The sequence below is a fragment of the Mustela lutreola genome, chromosome 5 (assembly GCF_030435805.1).
Source record: "Mustela lutreola isolate mMusLut2 chromosome 5, mMusLut2.pri, whole genome shotgun sequence".
NCBI classification, from domain to species: Eukaryota; Metazoa; Chordata; class Mammalia; order Carnivora; family Mustelidae; genus Mustela; species Mustela lutreola.
The window spans coordinates 102873649-102893488 of record NC_081294.1 but is presented as its reverse complement, the minus strand read 5'-3'; the positions used below and the strand labels follow the sequence as shown (position 1 = coordinate 102893488).

The window sequence follows — 19840 nt, the reverse complement described above, 5'->3', positions numbered from 1 at the left end:
GATGATTGCCCACTTCTCGGAGGTCAGGGAAAGAGCTCATAACCTGAGCACTGACGTATGAAAGGGAAAGTTTCAGACTTTCTGCATGTCTGAATGGCCATCCCTTAATGTTGGATGGCCCCCGGAGGGAACTTTTCAACTACCTATTATCTTACAGGTTAAGGCCATCATCTTCAGAGAAAAACCACACAGCTACCCTGACCAAATACCTTACATCCTGGTCTGGCAAGACATGATCGAAAATCCTCCCTCCTGGCTTAAACCTTTTCTTCCTCCCAAAGCAGGACCCACATCCAAGGCTCTAGCCCTGCGGAACCCAACTCCGAAGTCTGACAAAATGATGGAGTTCTAACCAAAGACTCCACTTTACCCTGTCCTTCAGGACACCTCCACGGAGGACCTGATTTTTCCACCACCCTACCAGTAGGTCCCCCTTTCCCCACCATCTGCCCTCCCAGCAGAAGCATCAGGAGCTGCCGAGGGAGTGCACCAGATGGAGGGGTCCCCATGCATGGGCCAGCAGCAGGGACACATGGACGGACCCATCGTGCAACCCCAGCCCCAAACCTGGGACTGGCTGATTCTACTGTCCTTCCCCTCCATGCCATGGGACCCCCTCGAAGAAACAGGGGGACAGCCAATGTTATATTGGCCATTTTCTACCAGTGATTTATACAACTGGAAAACCCAAAACACAAAGTTCTCCAATAACCCAAAAGATCCTATCAATCTTTTGGATACTGTTCTTTTCACCCATCAGCCCACCTGGGATGACTGTCAGCAGCTCTTCCGGGTTCTATTTACCACTGAGGAAAGAGAGCGAATCCAGGTTGGAGCCCGAAAGTCCGTCCTGGGTAACGACAGACAGCCAACCCAGAACCCCGACCTCATAAATGCAGCTTTCCCCTTGTCTCACCCCGCTTGGGACTACAACTCGGCAGAAGGTAAGGAGAAGCTCCAGGTCTACCGCCAGACTCTAATGGCAGATCTCAAGGCTGCAGCATACAAGCCTACCAGTCTGGCCAAGGTATATGATGTAAGACAGGGTTAAGATGAGAGTCCGGTGGCATTTCTAGAAAGGATCATAGAGGCGTTCAGACAATACACCCCTATGAATCCAGGGGCCCAGAAACCCAAGCTGCCATTGTTATGACCTTTGTTAAGCCACTTCAGACACTAAAAGAAAACTGCAGAGGGTAGAAAGACTGGGAGAAAAAAGCCTACAGGATCTGATAGTGGTAACAGAAAGAGTCTACAATAACAGAGAGACTCAGGAGGAACAACAGGCTAAGATTAGTGACCATCAGACCCAGAACCTGGCTAAGATCCTACTGGCTGCAACCATGGATGACCCACACGAAAAACAAAGACATCTCAAGAAGTTGACTTCAGGAGCAGGTAAGGAGGATGGCCCCATCGAAGACACCCCAAACTGAATATGAACCAGCGTGTTTTTTGCAAGGAAAAAGGCCACTGAGTGAAGGATTGCCCTAATAAAAACCAGTGTGCTTATTGCAAGGAAAAAGGCCACTGGGTAAAGGAGTGCCCCAACAGAAAACCAAAGGCCTCCACTACTATCTTGGAGGTTGAAGATTTGATGAATGTGGAGTCGGGGTTTGGCACCCCTCCCTGAGCCCAGGGTAACCCTTAAAGTGGAGGGGCAGCCAATTAAATTCCTAGTAGACACCGGGGCACAACACTCTGTTTTGCTACGACCTCAAGTGAAGTTGACAAATAAGACCTCATAGGTACAGGGGGCCATGGGCACTAAACAATATTCATGGACTACCTGAAGAACAGTGGATCTCGGAGTGGGCCGGGTATTCCACTCCTTCATGGTCATCCCTGAATGCCCATACCCCTTGTTAGGCCGAGACCTACTCACCAAGATGGGAGCCAAAATTAGTTTCCACCCTAAAGGGGCAAAGGTGCTGGATAAAGAGGGGCACCCAATCCAGGTGCTTGTCTTGAACCTTGAGGATGAATATCATCTTCACCAAATGCCCCCAGCACCAATGACCAACACTGACCACTGGTTGCAAGAGTTTCCCCAAGCATGGGCAGAAACTGGGGGAATGGGACTGACCCAACATCAGCCAGCTATATACATTGAACTAAAGCCAGGAGCAGATCCAGTCAGGGTCCGTCAATACCCCATGCCTCTCACAGCTCAGAAGGGGATCACCCCACACATCCGACAGCTGCTAGACTCAGGCATACTGCGTCCTTGTCAGTCAGCATGGAACACTCCCCTGCTGCCGGTGTGAAAGCCACACTCTAATGATTATAGATCGGTCCAGGACTTGAGAGAAGTTAACTGACGAGTGATGGACATGCACCCTACAGTCCCAAACCCCTACACTCTCCTCTCCACCTTGCCCCTAGACAAACCTTGGTATACAGTGCTAGACCTAAAAGATGCCTTTTTCTGCTTGCCCTTGGCCCCAAAGAGCCAAGATCTCTGCTTTTGAACAGACGGACCCGGAGAAGGGCATCAATGGCCAACTCACCTGGACTCGACTGCCGAAAGGATTCAAGAATTCGCCCACCATCTTTGACGAGGCACTGCATGAAGACTTAGATGAGTTCCGTGCCAAACACCCTAATCTGACTCTATTACAATACGAAGATGATATCCTGTTGGCAGCAGAAGCCCAGGAAACATGCTTACAAGGCACCAAGGATCTGCTCCAAGCGATAGCAACTCTGGGATACCGGGTTTCAGCTAAAAAGGCCCAGATCTGCAGAACAGAGGTGAGCTACCTGGAGTACAAATTAAGAGATGGACAAAGATGATTAACGGATGCATGGAAGAAGACCGTTATGAGAATCCCACAGCCTCGAAATGTCTGCCAGTTACGAGAATTCCTAGGGTCGGCGGGTTTCTGCCAATTGTGGATCCCTGGTTTCGCTGAAATGGCTAAGCCCCTTTACAAGGCCACGAAACAAAAACAGGACTTTGCATGGACTGAGGCCATGAACAAAGCCTTCAATGATCTTAAACAAGCCTTGGTCTCCGCCCCCGCACTCAGGCTGCCGGATGTGACTAAGCCCTTCCACCTTTACCTGGATGAAAAGGAAGGCATGGCTAAGGGAGTTCTAAATCAGTATGTGGGCCCCTGGAAAAGACCGGTGGCCTACCTCTCAAAGAAATTAGATGCTGTAGCCGCCGGATGGCCCCCATGCTTAAAAATTATTGCTGCGGTGGCCACCAGGGTCAAGGACGCAGATAAGCTGGCTATGGGGCAGGAACTATACGTCACTACCCCACATGCCATCGAAGGGGTGCTCAAACAACCCCCGGACCGATGGATCAGCAATGCCCACTTGACCCATTACCAGGGCTTGCTTTTAAACCTTACCAGAATTTTGTTCCAGACACCAACAGCCCTAAACCCAGCGACACTGCTCCCTAACCCTGACTGGGAAACCCCCCTACATGACTGTCAAGAAATCCTAGCTTAGGTACACGGAGTCAGAGCCGATCTTCAGGACCAACCACTGCCGGACACGAATGACACCTGGTATACAGACGGCAGCAGCTTCGTCCAAGAAGGAATCCGGCATGCAGGGGCCACAGTAACCACAGAGACAGAAACTGTATGGGCAGAACCATTAGCGGCCAGGACATCTGCCCAATGTGCAGAACTGATTGCGCTGACCAAGGCACTAACAATGGGAGCAGGCAAGAGAATAAACTTCTATACTGATAGCAGATATGCCTTTGCCACAGCCCACATCCACAAAGCCATTTATGAAGAAAGAGGGCTCTTAACAGCAGAAGGAAAGACTATTAAAAACAAGGTAGAAATCCTTGAGCTCCTAAGAGCCCTCTGGCTGCCTAAGGCACTGGCCATCATCCATTGTCCAGGACACCAAAAAGCAGATACGCCAGTGGCTAGGGGAAATCATCTGGCTGACTTAAAGGCAAAAAAGGCAGCCTTCTCAGTGGACCATGTCTTAGTGACTACACTGCCTGATCCAGGAGCACCGAGCTTGCCAGACAGCCTCAACTACACTGATGCAGACTTACAATAGATTAGGCGCCTGCCCATGACACGTTTACATGGATGGTGGAGAGCTGCAGATTGCAGCATAATCCTACCAGAGGAACTGGGACGGCGAGTCCTATCCAAAAATGCATAAAAGTACCCACATGGGAACAAAAAAATTGGAAGACTTGGTGTGACATGCAAAGACCACCATCAAAGATTCCTGATCAAAGATCAAACAGATTGTGGCAAGCTGCCACGCATGTCAGTTAACTAATGCCACTGCCCAGGGATCTAACCCGAGCACCCAGCTCCTGGGGGACTGCCCAGGAGCCTACTGGGAAGTAGACTTCACAGAGGTAAAACCTGGAAAATACAGATATAAGTATTTGCTAGTGTTTGTAGATACTTTTTCAGGACGGACAGAGACATTTCCCACCAAACATGAAACAGCAGAGACTGTGACCAAGAAACTGCTAGAAGACATCTTACTGAGGCATGATTTTCCTGTTAAAATTGGATCAGAGAACAGACCAGGATTCGTCTCTAAGGTAACATAGGGAGTGGCACTGGTGCTTGGGGCAGACTGGAAATTACATTGTGCATATAGGCCCCAAAGCTCAGGACAGGTAGAAAGGATGAACAGAACATTAAAGGAGACCTTAACTAAATTAGTCCTAGACACTGATGGGGATTAGGTGACTCTCCTCCCTTTTGCCCTCTATAGGGTACGAAACTCCCCATATAAGATGGGGCTTACCCTCTATGAGATCATGTTCGGTATTCCCCCACCTATTATTCCCAACTTAAAACCTGAGGTATTTGCTGAGTTTGATGATCACCAACTCCTCTCTCTCCAAATGTTATAATGGACCCATGAACAGGTGTGGCCTAAGCTGAGGGCCCTCTATGAGACCGGGCCACCCCTGGACCCCCATCAATATCAGCCAGGGGGACTGGGTATACATCCAGAGACACCAACACCGGACACTTCAACCACGCTGGAAGGGACCTTACATCGTGATCCTGACTACTCCAACCGCTCTCAAGGTCGACAGAATTACTTCCTGGGTCCACTACATCCACGTCCGGCCAGCTGACCCACGTACCGTTCTCAAGGATTTTGTTCCAGAATGGAAGAGCCAGCTGAACAAGGACAATCCCCTAAAGCTGAGACTGAGCTGCTCTCACATACCTCACTAATGTTACTTATACTATGCCCTCTTTTTACACCAGTGCACGGAGGGATAAGTAACCCTCATTATCCCCCTTCTCCTCTTTACCTTTGGGCCCTGCATTATCAATAGATTAGTTACTTTTGTCAAAGACAGAGTCAGTGCAGTTCAACTCATGGTACTCAGACAGGATTACCAAACACTGGACTTTGTTACTGAGGTCAGCTTAGACCCATGATTGGGTCCTTCCTTAGGTTCCTCTGAGACGGGGAAATGTGGAGGGCAAGAAAAACAAGGCCGTACCCACCTCGAGTCTAGCCCTAACATCGCCCTCCCCTCCATAAACCTGAAGGAGGCTGAGGTGGAAGAAAATGGAAACAAAGTTAAACCTAAAACTCACTAACAAGAACGCTTGATAGGAGAAATGTGACATTCCACCAGGAAACTCCAAATTGTCGTCATGTTAGTGCCTCATCAGAGGGAGAAATGGCCTTGACTTGAAAATAACCAGGCCTCCAACATCCTGACAGTCTTTTTTACCCTGATAGCCCTTCTGAACATCCCCTTTATCCTCACCTACTGCTGAGCCAGCAGTTGTGGCCCAATTATCTACTGCCGAGTCCACCCCCACTCTGCCTTTAAAAACTCTGACTGTAATCTGGTTCGGGGCCCAAGTCCCTACTCTGCTGTGTCAGATACACTTGGGCCCAAGCTTAAGCTTGCCAAATAAACCCTTGTGCGATTGCATTGGTGTTGGCTCCTTGGTGGTCTCTTGGACGTGAAAACTTGAGTACAACAGGCATATGTTTTTCTTAGAATTCTGTGTATTTACATACATTTGATGAGTGTACTATGTCACAGAAAACAAACCAATGACTTTTAAATTTTCATTAAAATAATTTCAAATACTTGCCCACTCACTTGGGGAAATAATGATCCATATAAGCTGAATGATAACTAACACAAAATTCTTTTTTATTTTTTAAAGATTTTTATTTATTTATTTGACAGACAGAGAGCACAAGCAGGCAGAAAGTCAGGCAGAGAGAGGGGGGGGCAAGCAGGCTCCCTGCTGAGCAGAGAGCCTGATACGGGACTCAATCCCAGGACCCTGAGATCATGACCTGAGCCAAAGGCAGAGGCTTAACCCACTGAGTCACCCAGGTGTTCCCAAAGTTCTTTTTAAATATAAAATTCTATCTACCCAAAACTTTAAAAAAAAACTTTTATTTTTTTCATTTTAACAGAATCTATACATTTTTAAAAAGGGTTTATGATCAAGCTTGCTTAGACAGTATCAAGAAATATTGAGGAAGCCTATAAAATCTCACTTTTTAAAAGTCATTCTCTTCTTGTGTTTCAGAAGATAAATAACTTAATTGACTTGGTTTTATACATGTTTTTTCTTATTAATACAAATTCAAAAGGACAAAAAATAACATTCTAAAAAATAATTCTTATACTTTGCAGGTAAACATACAATACAGTATTATATTTATAATAATGACTAATACTATATCATGATTCACTATATATCACCCAACTACCATGAATGTATTCCTGGTCTCATGATTTAACTATGCAGAATTTTGTAACCACTAAGAACAAAATATGTGAAATGGCCTCCCACATTGCTTGATATATAACTCAAGTACTTTTGGAGTTCAGCACTCCAAAATGTAGGGATATGCCCTTTCTCTCAGAGTAGAAATCACATCTGTTATTAATATGGCATTTTACTATTTTTTAGGAAGTAGCTCAGCTCAAATTTCAATTGTTTATCCAAGATTCACACGTGTGACTAGAGGAGATATGAGTATTATCAATAGTGCAACAGCAATGTGTATTTCAGCCAGGTACGTGTACTCTACATCTTTTGACTTGCAGAATCCTCACAAGAACCTCTAGAGGTAAGTAATATTATCACCCGATGTTTTTGCACTTAAAACAACTGACACACACAGAGGTTAAATAACTTGCCCAAGGTCACACAGCTAGTAAGGGGAAAAGGTGAGGTTCAAACCCAAAAAACCTCTCTTTGGGGCCTGTGAGCTTAACTATTACTCTGTAATAACAACAGTCTGTTTCCAGGAAGGTCTTTAAAGGAGTATTAAGGAAGTCCATAGAAAGACTTGCCAAGGACCAATGTGAAAAGAAGAAAGGAATTCTGAGTGTTGCTTCTACTATACTCTGTGTGTGACCTGAAACAAGGTTCTGAGAAATGGAGCCCTAAAGGAGAACAAATTTAGGGAGATGAGAATTAATTAGAGTAACATTAGCTACTGTACACATAAACCTCAAATATTTAGTAGCTTAGAATAACAGAAATGTATTTTTTAAATTGTGGCAAACTGTTCTTAATAATTTATCATTTTAATCATTTTTAAATGTAAAGAAAATGTATTTTTTACTTATAGAAGAGTCCAAGGTGTTCTGGCTCTTTCCATCCTATATTCTGACATTCCCTGAGGTCTTAGAGCTAAGAAAGGAAAAAGAAGATGCACCTCACCTACTTCTTAAACTCCTTGGCCTGAAAATGATACACATCAGCTCTGCAAAACTGTCATTGTGAAATTGTGGTGAACTAGTTCCGTAATTCTACTGAATGCACAGGAGGGGTGGGAGGGCTCAGAAATGTTTTAAATACTCGGGTAGCAACTTCTTGGAACTCATTCTACATAATGGAACTCTGGTAGACCGCTGGCCGTCTCTGCTGAAAGCTCCTTCATAAAATTCTTTCCAATCACCGACAACACCAGAAGCACTACTTTGGAACCCAGGAAAAACACTTAAGGTAAGAGATAAAAGGATCCTTCCCCCATTCACAGAGAACCAGTTGGTGCCATGAAGCCTTTATCAAGTCAGGGCCACTGTCAGGGTCTGCATTAAGAGGGCAGAACACTCACAACTTTGCCAACAGGTGTCACTACATGTGGCAGAGACATTAGCATCTTTGCCATAGCAGACTGGCCAGCGATAGTGCGTCTGGCAGATGACCAAGAGAGCAGAGCCACATTTGCTGGGCGTGGAAGTTGAAGGTTCTTTTGGCAGGCATCAACAAAAGGAAGGTTGCGGGGGGATGGTTCCTGGGCACCTGAGAATATGCTCTGTGACTGCATGTGAGCCAGCCCCTGTGATTCACAGAAACCAGTCAAGAGGAAGGCTGTTTTAAGATAGGTTGGTAGGGACAAAACAAAAGAAATACTATAGAGACTTTGGCTTTACCTCAAGGCTTCTGTGGCTTGAAACTGAAAAAAAAAAAAAATCTGAAAAATCCTCACAATTTCCTGAATATCATCAAATTAAATTTTATTGGCATGTAGTCCTGGTCCCATGGTTTATTTAAGGAGAATTTTGTAACAACTAATAGCAAAATATATGCTTCCCTAGGAGAACGGTCACCATCTGAGTGATGAGATAGTACACGGGAAGAATCCAAACTTACAGATTGGGGAGCCAAAGCTGGGGGACTGGCTCCCTGGAAGCCACTTCACAGCTTCAACAACCCGCAGCTTTGAGGCAGGGAACAGATATCTGCTGAAAGCTATTGGATGTGACACACATTGGCTTTCAGGATCAGACACCCCCCTTGAAGAGGATGAATTAGGACCTAGGGCTGCTCAGAGGAGCGGGTAAAAAGCTGAGCTTCAGAGAGTGGATTTGCAGGGGTGAGGGGTGAATACATTACAGACAGCTACAAAGAATCGCAGGAACTGGGGTGAAGGGAAGAGACTTCCAAGTCCCAAGACCCCAGAGGTCTCTAAGGTGGACAGCTGTCAAAACAGGGCTCCATAGTCTTCAATCTGGAACGGTATCCTCAGGACTTATGAAAGAAACGGTCTTCAACGTCCAGAGCACTAGATAGGAAGCTTGGAAGGTCCTGAGCAGAGCCTTAGAGATGTCTGATTGTGACCGGGTGGAGAAGGCTGAAGCTTGGATGGAGCCAGAAAGAATGCTGCTCACAATCCAGAGGAGGACCTGGATTGACCTAGGGTAAAGTGTGGCCCCAGGAACAGAGTCAGTATCACCTGGGGACTTGTTTGAAATACAAATTCTTGGGTTCCATCCCAACTCTTCTGATTAAGAGTGCTTAATCAGAAATCCTGAGGGTAGAGCCCAGAAACCTGGGTTTTTAGTAAACCATTCACGTAATTTTGATGCAAACAAGGGACTCAGAAGACCCAATGGGATGGAGGGAGATAAATATTGGGAATTAATATCAGACCAAAGACAGACCTTGAGTAGTAAGCAACACAATGGAGGCTATGATCTGGGAATCCCAATCTCCTTTCACCAATCTTCCAACAAATTTGGAAATGGGAGACCCATTAAGACCCAGACACAGACTGTATAAAGTGAGACCAACATTTCAACTTGTGAACCTGTTGTGAACCTGTGTGAGATCGGCAGGCACACTCACATAGATGGGTTTCACGCTAACCTTGAGTGTCTACTCATCTCCTGTCATTACCCCATCAATTCCCTGTGTTCATTACACTTTCACTAGCCCCCGCTGGGTGCACCACACAACCCACTCCTATAACCACGTCCTTTTCATCAGCATTCAAGATAAACACACAATAAAATCTTGTTCATTCCCTATTATTTCTCCTCCTTATCAAACTCACTAGTATGGTGACGGTATTATTTTCTACTTTATGTTACTGCTTGTGAATGACATTTCAGCCCCATCATAGAATCATAACTGAACTGATCTTGGAGTTACAATATTTTCATTTTTCTACAGAAAGATGCAATTCAACTTACAAACAATACATTTACAACTGAACTTTGGAACGTGTCCATAGATGGGAGGTGGAATGATTGGCATAATTCCTCACAAACTGAAACAGGAAAAAAAAAAAGAAAAAAAAATCTACACAAAAGGTACCATCAAGGAGATGAAACAAGTTCTACCACAGCGTTCCAAATCTGCTTTCAAATGCTGTATCTAGCTTCTCTTCCCTTCCCTCCATTGAAAAAAGAGGAAAGATAAAAAAGAAAGGAATGAAAGAAGTGGGGGCATAATTTAGAATTGCATAGGTTCTTTTTTTTTTTTCCTACTACATGGATACACTTTTATTTACCTACCAAAGGGAAAACCAATGTTCACTAAAAGCTGTTTAACCTATATTCTCAAGAGTGAAAGTGTTTAAGTTACTATCTACTTTTTAAAGGCTTCAAATAAAATACAACTAGGAGAATAAATAAAGAATTCAGATTATAAAACTCTCCAGATAATTAATTGTCATAACAATATAGGGACTGCAGTTAAAAAAAGCAATTTTCCATAGTTTACTTGGAAGTAGAGAAAAACAGTACCAAATCTACCTATTAAGTTATAACAGGTACTTGTAAGTGAACAGTATCAAACTGTATAACTTTAAAAAAAAATTTTTTTTTATTTTAAGTAGGCTCCACATCCAACATGGGGCTTGAACTCATGACCCTAAGATCAAGAGTTACATGCTCTACCAAATAGCCAGCCAGACATCCCTCAAACTGTATAGCTTTTAAAAATTAACCTTAGGGGCACCTGGGTGGCTCAGTGGGTTAAAACCTCTGCCTTCAGCTCAGGTTATGTTCCCAGGGTCCTGGGATCGAGCCCCACATGGGGCTCTCTGCTCAGCAGGGAGCCTGCTTCCTCCTCTCTCTCTCTGCCTGCCTCTCTGCCTACTTGTAATCTCTGTCTGTCAAATAAATAAATAAAATCTTAAAAAAAAATTAACCTTAAAATTGTTAAGAACTGTATGAAAATTGATATTATTTTTCAAGTTCTCCCAAAAGCTCCACAAAATCAGTGATGTACCATTCTGTTTTATCTCTTACTTGTTGTCTGATCACATTTCCTCTAAATGTAATGGAAACATCAGCAGTAAGAAAGGCTTCTATGTCTGTGGCTCCATCTCCAATCGTAACTATTTCCTTCGAATGAGATTTTTCCTTCACAAGTTTAAGACCTTTTCTTTTCCCACCAGATTTGGCTGTTGGCTGCCTCATCAAAACCTGCTTATTCACCATCAAAGTAGAAGTTCAGCCTACTGGCAAATATGTTGGTCTATGCGATACTGAACTTTGAAGCAACATGCTCTACGATCCTTGTAAAGCCACCAGATAAGAGGAAAACCTGAACATTTCGCTCTTGCAGGCAACCTACTAGCTCTCTTATGCCCTGAGTCATGTGTTGGGGTGTGGGGGGGTGTATACTATGAGCCTCACACCTGCTGCCGGGAGCGCCAGATGGGAGCTAAGAGTTCTGTGAGGGCCCCTATGAGAGGCACTGCCCCACCCACAGCTCACCGTTGTCATTCCACAGAATTTGGCTAGCTTACCAATTCCATCTTCTCTGAGGATTGTGCTAGACACATCAACACACACTTCATCAGCTGGACAGAAAGGTTTCCTCTTTCCTCACTCTGAAAGGGAGACCATCCCTGGAAGAATTTTCCTTGTTTCTCCAGGGCTGGATTCCTAGGAGATGACACTCTTCTCTTCCTGCTTCTTTCCTGACTAAAAATGTAGTGTCACGTTCTGACTACAAACTTCTTCATGAGAGATTTTGTGGGTTGGGCAAGAGCAGGAGCCCGGGCTGCTGCTCCTTCCTGGGCTCCTCCCCACCCTCCCCCCACCACCTCTCACCTTCCACCTCCCACCTCCCACCTCCTGGGCTTCTGCAGCTGTAACCCCCAGATTGCAGGGGGCCCATGGCTGGCTCTGAGGTTCAGTCCCAGAATCCCAAGAGAGGTGACCCGTGCAGACCTGCAGAGCTTTTACTGAACAATCATATGAAATCTGTTGATAAGTGCAGTGGCTTCTGGTAGCTTTTGCATGTGCAATCCTAGACTCCACTGGCATAGATTCTTATCACCGGGCTGAATTACCCTGATTTGCAAACCCATCTCAGAACCCCTAAAGACCCAAGAATAAAGCATCTGTGTAGCACTCAAAACATCAGTGGGACTCACTAACCTTGTTCTCTGAAAAATGAATTAATCCTGCCTCTTGCAGTTAGACCTAGATGGTTTTACCCCAGAAAAAGAAATCTTAAGGGTAGGGAAGATTTTACATGGCGAGAGGATGCTAATGGAGAGGGTCCAGGATGAATCGTTAAGTAATTAGGAAGAAAAGAAGGCTGATGAGGAAGCTAAGAAATGAACACCCTTCTGCAATAAAAGGGCCAGAGAGTGGACCCAGATTTGCAACTAAAGAAAAACAAATCTATTTCTTTCTAGACCTTATTGCTTTTTCTCCATAAAATCACAGTGATGGGCTAAATTACAGTTGCTACCCTAGGACAAGTCATTAGTGTTAAAGATTCTCAGGTTGAGGAATGTCCAGCTAAACAAATCATAGGGTAAGGAGACAGAAGCCCTTTTAGATGAATTAGGGATGACCTGAAAAAGAAACGAGTTTCAAATCAATCTCCTAAACCAGGTCTAGCAAAAATGACATGGATTTCAACTCCTGCCACCACAAATACTAAGTGTTCCCAACAGGTAACGAGAGCCAGAAAAGCTTCCTGCTGACTTCTTGGAAAAGGTTATGAATTCAAACCCTATGGTGATTTTGCCTCACTTTAAAAAAATTTCTAAATAATCTCACATATGTTACCTCTCAACAGCATCATATATCCATCTATACCCACCTAGAAGTGATATTAGAGTGATGGCTGTAACAGACTGACCCCAAAATACAGTGACTTTAAGGGAAAAAACATGTTTTTTTAATATTACAGAATTGGCAAAGGAGTTTTATTCCACATGATCATTCAACACAGTGGGGAAGCAGAAGGCTCAGAAAAAACATAACTAAAGTCTTAAAAAACAGTTCAGGGAGTAGTACATTTCACTTCCAGACATATTCTATTGCCTCACTTAACTGAAAAGTAGACCGGCACATGTAATCTAACCAGGTGGACATCTCCCCAGCTTCAAGAGGGAATAATTTTCGTAGGTAGATAGTTGATTCAGGTTCAGGTTCAGATTTAGTTTTGAGAGGTTCTATTATTTTCTCAACTTTAAAAAAACAAGGCTTGGGCTCATGAAAGATATAAAGCTTTCCTAAAGTTGTACACCTCGTACACGAACAATTTAAAGACTCTAGCCTAGATCTTCCAAGTTTAGGAGGGCTTCAAAAGCTATATAACACCACAGAAGATTTTAGAGGAAGAAGACATACAATGCAATGTTCTTTTAAGAAGATAATTTGTCGCTATTGTGAAGGGTAAATTGTAGAAAAAAGATACAAAGACATGCAACTATAGAAGCAATGCAAGCCAAACTCAACAATGGCCGAATCTAAAACGGTGATGATTAAAAGATGAAAGATTATTAGAGCAGAGGTTCAGAGTTTAGGGCCCATGGAAACGCCTCCATATTGTCAAACTCATCAGTCACTTCACTGCCATTTTACTGAAGCCTCTCCAGGTTCTCCTCCCACTTTCTGGCCCCTCCTTCTTGGTCTCCTTTGTTGCTCCTCCACTGATACCAATTCCTAAACTTTAGCTGACTCCAGGGTTCCATTCTGAACCTTCTTTTCTGTTCACCTTCCTCTCCCCATCCCCTGCCCACCCCCCAAGGCTCTCTCATCTAGGTTCTCAGCTTTAAACTGCATCTTATCCGTTATCTCTTACAGGGTAAATCTACATAACACACCACCCAAAACACAGTGCCTTTCAGCAGTCAATGTTCATTGAGCTCAACACTCTGCAAACTGGCCTGGTGCTCCCGCCATCTTTGACTGCACTTAAGTACTGTCTGGGTGTCCCCTGGCTATAGATTGATCTCAGAAGACCTCCACTGGGATGACCAGGCCCATCAAGTCTAATATACTTGTCTTTCATCTCCAACTGACTAGGCTAGGGATGTTCCCATGATCATAAAAGAGGGCAAGAATAAAGCCAAGCCAATCACACAAGTGTCTTCAAAGCCTTGGCTTCCATCATGTTTGTTAACATCCCAACGGCCATTAATGAGAGGGCATGGTAAAGGACATTGATATGGGAGAGATGAAGAAGTAGAGTCATTCTGAAGTCCTCTACAGATGTTTATGCAAAGCCACTCCAGTTTATTTCTCTGAGTCCTGGTCTCTTCTGAGCTCGAGACATGTATGTTAAATGGCCTAATGGACAGTGCTTTTGCATTTCTAGGCATTTCAGACAGCATATCTGAAACTGAACTTTTCTTGAGCGCCATAGTTCAGTCGGTTAAGTGTCTGCCTTCAGCTCAGGTCATGATCCCCTGCTCAGTGGGGAGCCTGCTTTTCCCTCTGCCTCTGCTGCTCCCCCTGCGTGTGTTCTCCCTTTCTCTCTTTCAAATAAATAAATAAAATCTTTTTAAAAAATAAAACAGAACTGAACTTTCTTTTCCAACTGATTCTCAGTAACACCTCCATCTTCTTCCATGTATCTCTTTCTCCTATAAAGACACTAGCTTTTGGAGACTAGACCCTCCCCCAATCCAGAACAACCTCATTTTAACTTGAATACATTTGCAGAGACCCTATTTCTAAGTAAGATCATATTCACAAATACTAGGGATTAGGACTTGAATATCTTTTTTGGAGGACACCATTCAATCCATAACTACCAGGTTGTTCTCAACAGAACATACTGAGTGATTAAAAACATGGACTTTAGAGTCTGGACTACCTCGATTGGAACACCAGTTCTGTTCTTATTGGCTGTGTGATCCTAGGCAAGTCACATAAATTCTCTGAACTTCAGTTTTCATATTTGTAAAACAAGGATGGGTATAACATCTATATTAAAGAGAAAATCTGAGGATTAAATGAGTTAATGAGTAGAGTGCCCAGAACATAGTAACACATGTATATTTATTAGATAAAATAAGGTCTTTACTCGTTCATCCTCAGGTCTCAGCTTAAATGTATGTTCTCAAATAGCCATTTCTTGATTTCCCCTCTCTTCAAACATAACTCATAATTTTTTATTCACATGTGTGGGTTCCCAATTCCATGAGGGCAGACTGTGTATATTTTGTTTACCACTGTATTCCTAGCACCAACAAAACATTTTGCATATGATGAATGTTAAATAAATGTTCTTGAATGAATAATTATGGAGGGTTCAAGCTGGCAACTTAATTACTGTGAGTTTGTGGGTGCTTGATTCTCTCTCTCCAACTCCCTCCTCTCCCTTCTCTAAGAAGCTTAGGAAAAGAATGAGTTTCAAATTCATAACATCCAGATTAGGTTTGGTCTCTTTCTCTGTAGCTTCACAGAAGAATAGAGATGTCTTAACCAGTGGTTTTCTACAAAATCTATCCCCTAAAAGAGAGAAGACAAAGAAGAGCAACACGGAGCCAAAGTGGCGGGAGAGCAAAAGGATAAGTGCATCAGTAATGATCACAGTGTATGCAATCACCAGGTGGCAATTCAATTAAAAAACACCAATCTCAACCAGTTATGAATTCATACGCATTAGTAGGAATGTGTTCTGTTTATAATAACCATGGTATAGAAGGGCCTGGGGTTGGAACACAAGCATAGCTTGTGCCAGAGAAACTGCCTGCTCTTCCTCATTGGTAGAGGTCTTGTTCTACCAACAGGTAGGAAGATGAGACCCAGGTTTTGCCATTTTTATCTACAGAAACAAACAAATAAAAAAAAAATCCAGATACCTCGCCCTCCAGGTAACAAAGGGAGTCTGAAAACTCACCCAGATCTCATTATTTGATCTCCAGATTGAGGCGCATCCTTTGCATCCTGGATCCTAATGATGAAGTCCCAGAACCTAAGTCAGGTTCGGTGGGGTGAGGAGGTTCGGAGCCGACGACTAAAGAAAGAATTCTTAAGACGTCGTTGGTGCAAAAGGTGATTTATTAGAGCACGGGGACAGGGCCCGTGGGCAGGCGGAGATGCAGCTGCCCCGGGTTGTGAGGAGTGGTTGGTTATATACACAGGAGTTGGGTAGGTGAGGACAAAGGGGTGTTCAGAAGGGCTGTTGGGGCAAAGAATACTATCAGGATATTGAAGGCTTAGTTACTATCAAGTAAAGACAATTGAGAGTCTCCTGGTGGAATGTTACATTCCTGCTATCAAGCATCCCTGTTAATGAGATTTAGGTTTAAAAGAAATTTAACTTTATTTACTTTTCCTTCTACCTCCACCTCTTTCGGTTTTTATGGAGGGGAGGGTAACATTTGGCTTGAGGAACTGAGTTCTGTGTCTTTGGAAAATGGGCTTATTGATAAGGTAACTTCTTTGTTGTAATCTCAAGGACATTTGCAAACCAAGGGAGACTCCTGTCTTGTAGGATTGTGATCTCAGCAAGTTAACTATTTATTTTATGGCAGTCAGGGGTGCCTGAGGAATGCTACACCTATGGAGGGGAGCGGATGGAAGGGGGGGGTGCAAGGCGCCAGCTTTTGCTTTGTCCTCAGCCAGCCTCCTGCTCCCTCATCATTCCCCCCTGAACAATTTTGACCCTTAAATCTTTAAGGTGGTTGAAGGTGGAAGTTCTCATCTTCTGTAACTTCTTCGTGCTGAATAGGGGCATAGAGCTGTCTCTACCTGCTCGGGTCAATATTGGTCAGGGTAGGAACGTATAAGAGAGTTATGAAAGGTGGAGGCAGCTGAATCCAGCGCTGACAGTGAAGAGGCGTCCTCGCATGTGACAAGGATCGTCTGCCGTGGTGTAGTCATTGTAGCAATGGAGTCTCGGCACCAAGTAGAGAAACATGGAACAAAGCAACATATTAAGATTAATAAGGCGATAAGAATAACAAGCCCGAAAAGGAGATTCGGCCATAGTCCTCCTTCAAACCAGGAACTTAACCATTCACTGAGAGAGAGAGAAGGATCTTGTAGGGCCTTAATCTGGGTATTTATATCTTTTATTAGTCCTGTGACATTTTTGTGATAGTCTGGAATGTACACACAATATTTTGTCTTGATAATTGCACATGTGCCACCCTGTGCTGCTGTCAGAACATCTAAGGCCATCCTATTCTGTAGGACTGCCTGGCGTATTTGTGACACTTCGGTATTAAGCAGGGAGATGCTATTTAGTGGATCATTAAGTGCCTTTGTAGTATATTTATTAAGCGCTTCTACATGCCACATGACATCCTCTAGTCCCGCAGATGGAACAAAAATGGATGCTAAGTGATCATACCATTTAAAAACAGATCGTGTCCATCTCTGTTTCAAGTTGGAGAGATTAGCTGGAGTTGTAATGGTTTTAGTAATGCGCCCATGGATCCAGGCAAATCCTAAAGTACAGCGACCTATCCACCCTGGAGGAAGCCAGGGCCACAGGTTGGTTCCACATATCCAGTGGGTTCCGTTTAGAGCTGGCCATCTAATGCCAGGTCGCCTTACCCAATCAGTAGCAAAACATTCAGTAGCCTGGAGTACTATTATTTGAGAACACATTTCTAGTGATAGCCATCCCAGATATCGTGTGTTATTTGCCCAAGTACCACTCGTATGATTCCTTTGTTCCCAGCATAAAACTGCCTTTTAACTGAGCTGTCCAATCGTGGGTGTGAACCACAAATATGTATCCCGGATCTGATATATGCCATCTTCAGTATAGCGATAAGGAGGGTTTTGTAACTTAGGCCCATATTTGATTGGGGAGTTATGGCTTGATAGCAATCCCCTTTCCTTCCAAATAGCTCCATGAGCATGTAGTACCAGGAAAGCATATTTGGAGTCAGTATAAATGTTAATTCTTAGGCCTTCTGCCAACTGAAGGGCACGAGTAAGTGCTACTATTTCCGCTTTTTGGGCAGAAGTATTTACTGGAAGGGGTTTTGCCTCGATTGTTTTAACCAGACTAACTATAGCATATCCAGCTCTTTTTTCTCCCTTATCCATAAAGCTGCTGCCGTCAGTAAACCAGTTATCATCCGCATTTTCAAGAGGGGAGTCCTTTAAATCCAGCCTGCTTGAATAGACAAGGTCCACAATCTTTGAACAGTTATGTTCTACGGAACCAGGATGGTCAGGCACAGGCATCAGAGACGCTGGGTTTAAAGTCTGACAGGTTTTAAGTATTACTTCAGGCGTATCTAAGAGCATAGCCTGGTATTTAGTAAGACGGCCTCCTGTCATCCATTGGTGACCCTTGGTTTCTAAGACACTCTGGACCTGATGCGGAGTCATCACCGTCAGGGACTGACCCATCGTAAGCTTTGAGGCTTCTTCTACTAGGAGGGCCGTGGCAGCCACTGCTCGAAGACAGGCTGGCCACCCTTGGGCCACATTGTCAAGTGACTTTGAAAAGTAGCCCACCGGCCTTGTTTCATTCCCCAATTTCTGGGTGAGAACTCCCAAGGCTTGGCCTTGCTTCTCTGCCACATATAAAGTAAAAGGTTTCTCTAAATTCGGTAAGGCCAGAGCTGGAGCTGACAGAAGTTTAGTTTTCAATGCTTGAAAGGCTGTCTGCTGAGCCTTAGTCCATAGCAAAGGCTCCTCATCAGGGCCTTTAATTGAGTCATATAATGGTTTGGCCAAAAGCCCAAACCCAGGAATCCACAGGCGGCAAAAACCCGCCATTCCTAGAAAAGTGCGAAGTTGTTTTTTCGTAGTTGGAGGCTCGAGATCTAGTATGGCCCTTTTTCTGTCACTAGACAAAACACGGTGACCGGGGGGGGGGGGGGGGGGGGGGGTTCAAGGCGCCAGCTCTTGCTTTGTCCTCAGCCAGCCTCCTGCTCCCTCATCATTAAGATACCTTTAACCACATCTGTTGCTAATACAAGTTGAAAGACTAGTAGTTCTGATATTGTGTGGTAGGTATTTTAGATATATTTACTCATTTAATCTTCCTACAGCCCTATTATGTGGGTAGCATTATCCAAGGTGACCTAATAGGCGATAGAGCCAGGATATAATTATGACCTGATTATTACAGGGTTCATAATCACTTCGCCAGAAGGGTCCGACTTGCAATTTGACACCCATGAGGTTATTAGTAAAACCTAGTCCAGCAGTTTCTTAAATCATGGTCCGCTGAACCCTGCATCGAAATCAATGGTAGTCTTTGTTAAAAACTCAGATTCCGGGGCGCCTGGGTGGCTCAGTGGGTTAAGCCGCTGTCTTCGGCTCAGGTCATGATCTCAGGGTCCTAGGATCCAGTCCCGCATCGGGCTCTCTGCTCAGCAGGGAGCCTGCTTCCCTCTCTTTCTCTCTGCCTGCCTCTCCATCTACTTGTGATTTCTCTGTCAAATAAATAAATAAAATCTTTAAAAAAAAAAAAAAAAAAAACTCAGATTCCCTGGCTCTAAGACGGAAGGAATCAAGGCGGGGGGGGGGGGGTCAGAAAAAGCACCTCCAAGTGATTCTGTTGCAGGACATTATGGACGCAGATGATTCTTATGCACGAGGACCACACACACTGGCCTCGGGTACTATCGAAAATTGACAACATACCGCCCTGGCTGACTTGAGCCCAGCTTGCCATCCTCTAATCAAAACCACTCCCATAACCGCCTCAGTCGCAGCCGCAGTCGGAAACTGAGCACGCGCAGTGCTTAGCTCTCAGAAGCAGGGCAGGGCTCCCTAAGAGCCCGCCCCTTCGTTACACGCCTGCGCCGGGAGCACGGCTCTCCCTAAGTAACCTAATGCCGGCGTCTCCCCTCACAGCGGTCCAGAGCCCCGCCCCCAAGTCCGGGACCAATCAAATCCCAGGTTGCTGAAGTTCGGGGC

The 19840-nt window shown here is 44.4% G+C and overlaps 3 pseudogenes; 2 read left to right on the top strand and 1 right to left on the bottom strand.

Annotated features, from left to right (window-relative positions):
- Positions 1-417: 417 nt before the first annotated feature.
- Positions 418-4258, top strand: LOC131832366 (uncharacterized; annotated as a pseudogene).
- LOC131831170 (uncharacterized) lies at positions 4071-5195 on the top strand (annotated as a pseudogene).
- A 5735-nt stretch (positions 5196-10930) lies between these two features.
- Positions 10931-11599, bottom strand: LOC131831395 (phosphoserine phosphatase-like; annotated as a pseudogene).
- Positions 11600-19840: the final 8241 nt, after the last annotated feature.